This window comes from Sinocyclocheilus anshuiensis, unplaced genomic scaffold, assembly GCF_001515605.1.
Source record: "Sinocyclocheilus anshuiensis isolate Anshui unplaced genomic scaffold, SAMN03320099.WGS_v1.1 scaffold1986, whole genome shotgun sequence".
In the NCBI taxonomy this organism is placed as follows: domain Eukaryota; kingdom Metazoa; phylum Chordata; class Actinopteri; order Cypriniformes; family Cyprinidae; genus Sinocyclocheilus; species Sinocyclocheilus anshuiensis.
In genome coordinates, this window is record NW_015542458.1 from 44,051 (window position 1) to 54,857 (window position 10,807).

Genomic DNA, 10,807 nt, shown 5'->3' on the forward strand with positions numbered 1-10,807 from the left:
CTCCGCGGCGCTGCTGGTGTGGAGCGGAGCGCCGGAGTCCTGTGAGACCTCATCCTCGCCGCCGCTGAGCGTGGCGTTCTCACTCTCCGCATGCAGCTTACGCACACGCTGAGCTCTGAGACACACACCACAGAGAAAAACACCTCTTACCTTACCTCTTCACTTCTGAGAAGAAAGCTTACATACAGGTCTTACAGTTGTTTTTACAGTCACTAGGACACATTTCTCAATACTAAAGTCACTTCTTCAAAACTCCTCTCACAGTTCTCCTAACCATCTTTCAGCTTGGCACAGCAGTTCATTTCACATTCAAAACACTTCATCAACACCTCAAATAATTATCGGCTTATCTTACATGCTCCATATTTACATTACAGTACAAAATTATTCCTAGGTTTTCCCCTTTTTGTACAGATGGTAATGAAAGTGAAAGACTAACACTTGTGAAGATGTCCAGCTGCATGCAACTGCTTTGATAGTATTTGATTTTTTACATTCAGAAAATATTTCTGTATGATATTGCTGTAGAAGTGTTGCACATTTCGGTCTCATTCATGTTTGTTCTGTGCTAGGTTCTAACGGTTTTGAAAACAGTATGCAAGCATGTGCAAATTGGCTTGTATAGCACAAAGTTTTGGCAGTGTTTGTGTTGAAGTGATAAAAGAATTCATGCAATTTGGCAGATGCTGTCAATGAATGCATTTTGTGCCAAAGCAATGATAAATGATCCACAGTTTAGCCCACAGAGACAGATGTGACCTAAGTATTGAGAATGTGTAAAAAAAAAAGTACACTTCCGTAATTTACTTAATGTACACTTGAACCCATATTTCATACAATAGTGCTCTCAAGTGTACTACAAGTGGTAACTAAATACATTTTTAAATACAGAGATAGTATGTTAAAAGCACATTTTAGTTCATATTCATGGTGTCCCAAAATAACACAGTTGAGTACACTTAACTGATCTTAAGTTTATCTGAAGAAGTACTAAATAATCATTTTAGTATATTAAATACAAAATTAATTTGCAAAAAATAGAGCACTTTAAGTACATTACAGAAGCGTCCTTTTTTTAACCTGGGAAAAACCTTGACCGTCATATAAGTGTATCTTAGAGTCAATGAATTCACTGCAAAAATGATTTTCTTCCTCAGTATTTTTGTCTTGTTTTCTAGTATAAATATCTACAAATTCTTGAACCAGGATGCATTTACTTGACAAGTAATATGACTAAAGATATTTTGTCTTGTTTTCTAGTATAAATATCTACAAATTCTTGAACCAGGATGCATTTACTTGACAAGTAATATGACTAAAGATATTTTGTCTTGTTTTCTGAAAAAAAAAAAATCAAAATTTTGTTAGTCTTTGCTTAAAATAAGTAAAAAATATCAGCCAATGGGGAAAGAAAAATAATCTTGATTCAAAGGCTAAATTAGATAATTTTTCTTACTCCATTGGTTAATATTTTTACTTGTTTTAAGCAAAAACGAACAAAAATTGGATATTTTTTTCAGAAAACAAGACAAAAAAGTCATTTTACTTGTCAAGTAAATGCATCCTGATTCAAGAACTTGTAGATATTGATACTAGAAAACAAGACAGAAATACTGAGGAAGAAAATGATGTTTGCAGTGAAAATCGCCGCCCCTTGAGGAACAGCAGAAGTGAGGGCGGGGGTGTGACCTGTGTCTGGCCTGCATGCGCAGCCCCTGCTCGATGCTGCTGCTCAGAGCCTCTTTGTTGTGCAGGAGACTCAGCTGCTCCAGAACCTTGTCCTGGTGCGCCTCGTACTCGTCACGGCTCGGGTACATCTTAGAGATCAGCGCATCGAAGTTAGGGTCGGCGCGCAGAGAGCGCTTGGACACCAGCTTCTTTCTGCAGGTGGGACACTCTTTATTCCTGCAGCAGAGAGCGAGAGAAGAGCAGGGCAGCGCTGAGCAAGAGAGGTCTGAAACACTGGATCTGAAGCGGCGCCGGCTCCAGGCATGGGCTGAGCACACCCAATCAGAATTAGATCAAGATTGTGCTCATTTTTTATTTTATTTATTTGTTTTTTTTTGTGCAGTGATTAAAACCAATCTGAAGCGGACTGTATTTTGAGAAGTTTAATATATACCTAACACCAGAAAATTGCAGCATTTTTCTTTTATTAGCTGAATTCACGTGGAGCTTCAGTCTGTTGCAGTAAAGCAGAGGCTGACAACGAGCGAAAAGGGGCAGAAATATTTGCGCGAGTTACGAGGACTTTAATACATGAATATGTATCATAGCTAGGGCTGGGTATCGATTCAGATGTCCCGATTCGAGATTCGATTTCGATTCGCAAGCTCTCGATTCGATTCTCGATTTTTTTATTACATTCAGTGAATATAGTTTTAATACAAATGCTATTGATATTTCTAAAAAATGAACAGTAAACATCAGTTTACAATTAGTGAATTAATAAAAAGAAATCAAGAACCACATGCCTCTATTTTAAACCTATTCTTTTTTTGTATGGGTCCTTTTTTAAACAATAATAGGGCCCTATAAAATGATCTTAATTTTTCTGGTAATCAGATGAAGGCATAAAACATCAATTTAATTCATCCTAATCAAATGAAAATTAAACCCTTTTATTTTTTGGCAAACAAAGTGGTTAAGGTTTACTGTTAAAATTAAAAATAAAGATGTGATTATTCCTTTAAAAATAAAGATGTATTATTATTTATTAGCAGTAGTAGCATTGAGTCTTAAGACTGCTAAATAGTCATATATTCTGACAGTAGAATGTTAAACTAAACTTTTATTTTGACGGGTTGCCGTGAAGAACTTGCAGCTGCTATGTATGTGATATGACCATAGTTTTCTCAAATGAAACGGTAAAATGCTAATCAAGTGACTCTCAGAGCAGCTGGAGATGACATTCGTGTTCATATCATCATATAGTGAGACAGCAGAAGCTGAAAACACCACGAGTGTCATCCGTGCTTTAGTATGGGTGTAGTACATCCGCGCTTTAGTATGCGTGTAGTAAACAAAACAGTGTGCCGCACCATCCGCCATTCATTCATTGCAGAAATCATGGCACCTTATGCGTGATATCAAATTCTTCTGCAGATTTATAGCATTCCTATAGCATTTCTCCTGAGCATTGCGAATCATGCGAATGGCCATGATAAGTGCTGAATGAATGACAGGATTTCTGTTGTAACATCGCGCAAGGTAAATAAGGGTGACATCTAGTGGAGAAGACTAATGATAAGATTCACGTTAATCAGATCTTATTTGGCCTACCACTGAAATTACTTGAGCAGCTGAATTAATGTTTTATAAAACCCCGCTCATTCAGTAACGTGCATTCACTGCATGGATGGGGCAAGATAAGAGTTTAAATGCATGTAGGCTGTACAGTTCGGCTGAAAGCTGACCCCTTTTGGCTTGCTGTTAATGCTGAACGTAAGAATGAAAACTGAAAGTGAACAACACTGAAGATAAGAGCTTGTGCGATGAAAGCTGCGTTCGTAGCAACAGTCGGCTTGACTGTAATATCCAGCGATGCAAACTATTTGACTTTTTTTTTTGTGAAATTCCGTTGTTTTGAATTGAAAGTAGGGCTGTCATTTACGTGATTCGTGTAATTCATAATTACTGTGACGACAATAGCATTTTTCTCTTTTGCATTTTCAACATATTAAAATTGAATGGGTGCATATTTTAAAATAAAAATATATACATATATTATTTGCGGATAAAAAATGTATTCTTGTTCTTTTACTGTTCTTTTGTCTTCTTTGAATTTATTCCACTAAATCCATTTAAATCCTTTATTTATTTAGTTCCTTTACATTACCATAGTGGTCTGGTCTTTAACAAAACAATGTTCTAGACATGATTAGTGGTCGACCGATATTGTTTTTTTGACAGCCGATGCCAATATCTTGGAAAGCAGGGTGGCCGATGGCCGATATAAAGCAGATATAATTTTATTTATTTTAATTAATATTTAAGAAATGTAAAAATAATTTGAAAATGGATTAAAAAATAAATGTGTTAAATAAACATACTTTTTTTTTTTTTCACAAATAAATAAATATTTAATAAAAAATATAACTAAAAAGGAAGTAAACTGTAACCAACAGGGCACTCATTATCTGGGAAGTTTGTGTGCATTGGGAATCATGTTTTTAAAAAAAAAAAAAAGCTAACACTCATTTTACACACAGCACACAGTGAAAATGACATGAATATGACATTGGGCAAATGCATAAAGCGCAGCATAATTTGAAATCACGAGTTTGAAGTTCGTCGATCGCGAGTCTCAGTGAAGCTGAACTCTCCTCGTCACCACATTCAATTCACACGGACCGACCGTCACGCAGAGAACACGCAATCATGCAGGATACAAATGCACACTTCACACGATCTCACTGCTGGATCCGACTAAGTCTGCAAGCTTTGAGAAATTAAATGTTCATTAGTCATTCAAAGATTTGTTTAAATGATATTAATGTGTATTTGTGGAATGCTGACGGCAAACAAGAAAGTATTATAATGTTTGCCTTTCTATTACTAATAATATTAAAGCAATCGTTATAATACTTTGTGTATACATATTAATTCCTTTAACAGTTCTATCTGATTATTAGACAGACTTCTATCCGTATTTAGACAGAACTGTTAACGGCAACAGCGAACAAGAGGGAGAATGTGAGCACTGTGTGCTCAGGCGCTGCCACTCTCAGCGCCGTCAAAATAAAAGTCCCGCCTCGAACGCATCGGCCAAACAGGAAAACTTATCGGCCGATGCCAATATTTAAAAAATACCAAATATCGGCCGATATATCGGTTGACCACTAGACATGATTATGGCCTTGTTTGGTATAAATAAAAAAGTTTAGTCATTTAGCAGATGCTTTTATCCGAAGCGGCTTAGAGTAGGGCTGTCATTTAGGCTGATGTGCATTTTTAGTTTAAAATAATCACCAGTGTAGAAACACTTTTGTTGTGAAAGTGCATGATATTCTAGGCTGCCCATTTTTTTAGTGTACATATAATATAGTTATTGTAGCAATATCTACAGTATATCTACGGGATATGTGCCAGCCCACCCTTCTATCACTGTCAAGAGGCCTCACCCGGAGCGCAGCGCGGTGACGATGCACTCGGAGCAGAAGCGATGCAGACACTCTTTGGTGGTCATGGTGTTCTTCAGCATGTCCAGACAGATGGGACACATCAGCTCGCTGTGGAGGCTTCTGGGAGACACGTCGATCTCCGTGCTGTCCATGATCGCCTCCTGAAACAACAGCGCACATGACCACACGCTTCAAACAGCAGAGCAGCAGCTGATCTACACACTTCTCCACAACGTTTGCAAACTGCCATGAGGTTTTATTTTGTGGGCGGAGTCTGTCTGGTGGCAGAAAATGACCATTTTAAAGTAGCAGTCTATGGAAGCCATGGAATAAAATAACAAAAAAGGTCATTTTGAGTTTATATTTCCAGATAGGGGTGTGCGATATTGACAAAAAATTATATCTCGATATTTGATTATGGCTTTATTCTCAGTTCCTAGATTATATCTCACAATTCTGATCAACCGGTCATTCTCTCTTTGCCCCTCGGCTCAGAATCATGAGTTTATATCCCACACTTTATAGTGTTATAGTGAGTGTCTGTGTGTGTGTGTATGTGTGTGTGTGTGTGTGTGTGTGAGAGAGTGTGTGTGTGTTATACATTATCAGTTGCTAATGTCATGTTGCTCAAAATGTATTATATAGCTTTCTGTGCAATAGTCTTACCCTTCAAAACATCTAGTCTTTAGTTCATCGTATAAGTCATTAAATGCAAAATGGTTAATCTAGTTGTCATAAACTGTCAAGCACATTTTTTACACATTATTATTAGACGTTTTGTAAATTTGGCATGAATTGTGCAAGTGGATCTTGACTTTGACTAATGAAGAGAATGTAGATCAGCCAATAGGTCGATCGCGAAGGCAATGCTGGCAGATCGCACATCAAATGTATGGAAGCATATAAGTATTCTGTGATATTCTGTTTCAGAGCAGCTCAAGCCGTTTGTGAAATACAGATTGAACGGCGGCTCAAAACCGCTGTATGAGCATATGATACTCAAACTAGCTCTCGGCTGGATAAAAGAAGCCAGTGTCACACTAGTAGCCTAAAGTTTTACAGTTTTTCTCAATTGCTTTGGCTCAATTCTCGAATGAAACTTTTTTTTCCCAAACAATAAGTTCAGATCTCTGAACAATGTTTCGAAAAATGTGCCAAAGCAATTGAGAAAAACTGTAATGGATGACGATAGTAATCAAGGTGAAGATGATTGCAGTGACATACAGGAGTCCTACATTAGGTGCCCATGGTTTATATGCAGTGCTTTGGCGTCTCTTGTGGTCTTGTTTGGTATTGCAGGTTGACTTAATGCTTACAGTTTTTGTTAAAATTACTGTATAATTGAGCTTTATGTACGTAGCCTACTTTTAAGTTGTATAGAATATCTGCAGTGACACTTTTGCAAAGTATGTTTGCAAAAAAAGAACAGGGAATGTTTGAATCTATCTGGAATTTGTTTAGTTTAAAAATAATTACATGTAATTGAAATGTAATAACACTAGAATACAAAGGTTTTTTTAGTGAATAGAAAAGGCCGAATTGATTTGGAGAGGAGGGGGCCCAGTTCTACGGGGGTACTAAGAATTGAACCTTATTTTTTATTTATTTTTTAAAATTACTAATTAAATTAATGCAATATAAAGTTACATCCCAGCAAGCTTTTTATTTATTCATTTTAAATGTATTGTATTTATTTATTTTTCACTTGGTAGATCTCGGTGAGTTTCTCATTTGAAAAGTAGATCCCCACACAAAAAAAGTGTGGGCAGCCCTGATGTAGATCGACCAATGATAAACCAGTTCTCTGAAATAGCTCATACACTCCTGCATGCAAAGTGTTTGCTGTGTTTGCCGTTCTAATCTTCTGTTTTCGCCTTTGTACCTATATTTCTTTTTCTTTATCACAACGAAGTTGTAATAACAGTGTGTGTGTGTGTGTGTGTGTGTGAGTGTCTGTGTGTGTGTGTGTGTGTGTGTGTGTGTCTGTGTGTGTGTGTGTGTGTGTGTGTGTGTCTGTGTGTGTGTGTGTGTGTGTGTGTGTGTCTGTGTGTGTGTGTGTGTGTGTGTGTGTGTCTGTGTGTGTGTGTGTGTGTGTGTGTGTGTCTGTGTGTGTGTGTGTGTGTGTGTGTGTGTCTGTGTGTGTGTGTGTGTGTGTGTGTGTGTGAGAGAGAGTGTGTGTGAGAGTGTGTGTGTGTGTGTGTGTGTGTGTGTGTACTAGTGATCAGGCATGTGTTCTGTGTTCATGCAAATGTGTGAGTGTGCATAATGTGTGCACCTCCGTGAGTGAGGATTAGTTTGTGTGTGTGTGTGTGTGTGTGTGTGTGTGTGTGTGTGTCCAGCAGTGATTAGTCTGGTCAGTAGAGCTGTTGTGTATTCACTCAGGCCATTAGCATATTAATGCCCGTCTCTCTTGATCTCTCTCCCTTTCTTTCTTTCGGCTGTTCTCTGTGTAACTTCTTCAGTTGTAGATTGTCGTGTGGGATTAACCTGTGTGTGTCCAGCAGTGATTAGTCTGGTCAGTAGAGCTGTTGTGTATTCACTCAGGCCATTAGCATATTAATGCCCGTCTCTCTTGATCTCTCTCCCTTTCTTTCTTTCGGCTGTTCTCTGTGTAACTTCTTCAGTTGTAGATTGTCACACTATAATTCTCATTTAAGTTTTTTTTCTTTTTAATGTCAGATTTTCACCTGGTTGACTGTTTAGATGAGACAGATTTCAGAGCTTCAGCTCACAGTGTCACTCCTTCACAGCAACACCCTTTTCACTTCATCTTTAGATATATAATTTTCAGTTAATGCTCTTTTTTCTCCCTCTAACTTCAAATGCATAGTTAAAGCAAAGCAGAACTGTCTGGAGGCTGCTCTTTTACTGTGTAGGAGACTTAATTGAGTTAGTCATGGCTCATGTAATCATCAGTTTTGTCTTAGAGGTTTCCCCCAAATCTGGTTAAGACAAATAAAACACAATACACAAACAAGGCAAAAATTAGTAGTACAGCGCTAAAATACATGTCCAACTTTCTTGGCAAATCTGAGCACAGTTTGAAGTATTGTTGATGTCTCTTCTGAAACTCTATAGAGCAGGATTCACCAGCTTTTAAAGTTGTACATTTGTGTGATTTATTTATTTATTTTTTTTAAATTAGGAGTGAAACATAGATTAAAACAATTAGAATTAATGTTAAAAAATTGAGTTTGGGAGTGAATTGAAATAAGAAATATTGCCTGATAAATAATTGCGTTTTAGTTGTTTTAGCATATTTCAAAGCTTGTTTAGTCTTAGTTTGAATTAACTGAAGTCATTTTGAGTGGCTCCTGAAGCCCTGGTTAAGATCCACTGATCTAGAGGACGCACATCTCAAGAGAAGCATCTGAGGAACAAGTGACTTTTCTCCCATTTAATCTCACCTGTCCTCTAAACTAAATAATCATTTGAGATAAGGTCACCTTAATATCTGAATAATCTGAAGACCGGAGAGAAAACCGAACCAAATCACCAGAACTGAGCTGTCTTCTTCTCAAAATGCTCCTTTGGAGATTTGAAGGACCACGAACCCTTAGATGGTCCATTCTGGAGACGAGAGGGACGGTCAGGAGCATGATGTCCATCCACAACTCCTGCTTCACACAAGCACAAGAATTGCGTTTGGACAATCAGCACCAGAGCGTCAACATCAGACCAGACGCATGAACTGAGAAGAGGAGCAGAAGAGAAGCAGTGGTCTGCTTCTGCTGTGTGGGGGTCTTCATAAGCGATCGGCCGGACACAATGGTCAGCGGTGAGAGGGTCAGCTGTGCGTCACAGTAGGATCCTCATGGCTTAAGCGATCAAAGCACAAAGCTTTAGATAATAGCATCGGCCGACGGCAGCCTCTTAACCCATAACTCACACAGCCGCACAAAAGATCTGACATACATCAAACCATTCACTTTCTCTGGCTTCGACAGGCTGTAAATATAGTCTCCATGGAGTTTGACTAAACCCAAGCGGATCGATCTGTACCTCTCTCTCCGGCTTTGGAAAGAGAGTTTCCTCAGGCTCTCAGTCAAGAGCTGCTTTCTTAAACAGCTCATGATGGAGCTTCATCACAGCGTAACGTTCCTCTACAGATCAGATTCTCCAGAAGCGCTTACTTGTGGAATCATGCAGCATTTTTCTAATCTAATAACCAGGCCCACATGGGATCTGTGCCTGCACAACTCCAGATAGAAATGTCCACATTATTCATTTCCCCCCAAAGTCTGTGCAGAAAATGCAACAAACGTCTCCAGATACAGAAACATTCTGAACGAGATCTTTTAGACATCTGACCCTAGAAACGCTTGCACTTCCCCACATAAAGAGCTTCAGAAGAGATCTCACGCCGTGCTCAAAACCAGCACAAACATTCAGACCACACTTCCCAGCTCTGACTGTCAACAGCTGAGCCCTGTCTCTCTGAAGACGGTCCAGAGAAAGCAGCTGCAGATATTCCTCAGAGCGAGCTGAAGGTCTGATCCGCTGCAGCTCCTGCACTTCTTCTGCTCTCTCCTCACGCCGTCCCTCACATTTTGTGTCCCTTCTCTGGAGCTTCCCCTCCTCTTTCCCCCCTTCCTCCCTCCTTTTCTTCTGCGCCCCTCATTTTATGCAGGACTGGGGTTTCCTAAGAGACTGGAGCTCAATGGAGAAAATGTCCAGCGACACAATGAAGCGGCCGAGGGAGAAAGAGCGAGGGAGCGATGGAGATACAGACACAGAGCTGAGCGTTGGTCAGGTGAGCAGAATCTGAAGAATAAAGCGTCGAGTTACGCTCAAAGCCTGGGCTGTGTACAGTCGTTCTCACCTTGTCCTGTTTGCTCAGTACGAGGGTCAAAGGGCAGCGAATCTCTCTGTGAAGTCTCTCTGTCACAAGCTTTTCTGCAGCAGCCCTCAAGAGCCATAAACCAAGAAAGTGTTCAGACTAAAGAGGAATTTCATGTTCATTTAGACGTGATTCACTGGCTGTGAGAAAGAACATATATTTCCTAATTAGTGCTGTCAAACGATTAATCGCATCCAAAATAAAAGTTCTTGTTTACATAATATATGTGTGTGTGCTGTGTATATTTATACAAACACATGCATGTACAGTGGGTACAGAAAGTATTCAGACCCCCTTAAATTTTTCACTCAAAATACGTTATGTTTATACATTTAAAACATTTATATATAATATCAATTGTATTAAATATATACATGGAAATATTTTCAAAATATATACTGTTTGTGTGTGTATTTATATATACATAATAAATATACACAGAACACGCACATATATTATGTAAACAAAAACGTTTATTTTGGATGCGATTAATCGTTTGACAGCACTATTCCTAATATATGAAGGAGAAATATATTAAACCATGTTAAAAAATACACAGAATACTATATTGTGTAAATATATTACAATATATTGAATAATACATAAGGAATTGCCGCTTTCAAAAATATGTAACAACATAATTACTTGTGTATCACAATATATGTATTTTTATATTCAGTAATATACTTTATAATATATAGATGTTCATGTGATAAGATATGGTGCTGCATGTGTATCAATATATTGAACATATATTTACTCATGCAGTATATATACACACACATGTGGAATCGTATGTTTAACGATCATATTTTAAAATATAGCTAGTTTACAATAGCATAAG

At 38.2% G+C, this 10,807-nt stretch overlaps 1 pseudogene; it reads right to left on the reverse strand.

Annotated features, from left to right (window-relative positions):
- LOC107693765 (E3 ubiquitin-protein ligase RING2-A-like) overlaps window positions 1-8,939 on the reverse strand; it is a 12,496-nt pseudogene extending 3,557 nt beyond the window's left edge.
- Window positions 8,940-10,807: the final 1,868 nt, after the last annotated feature.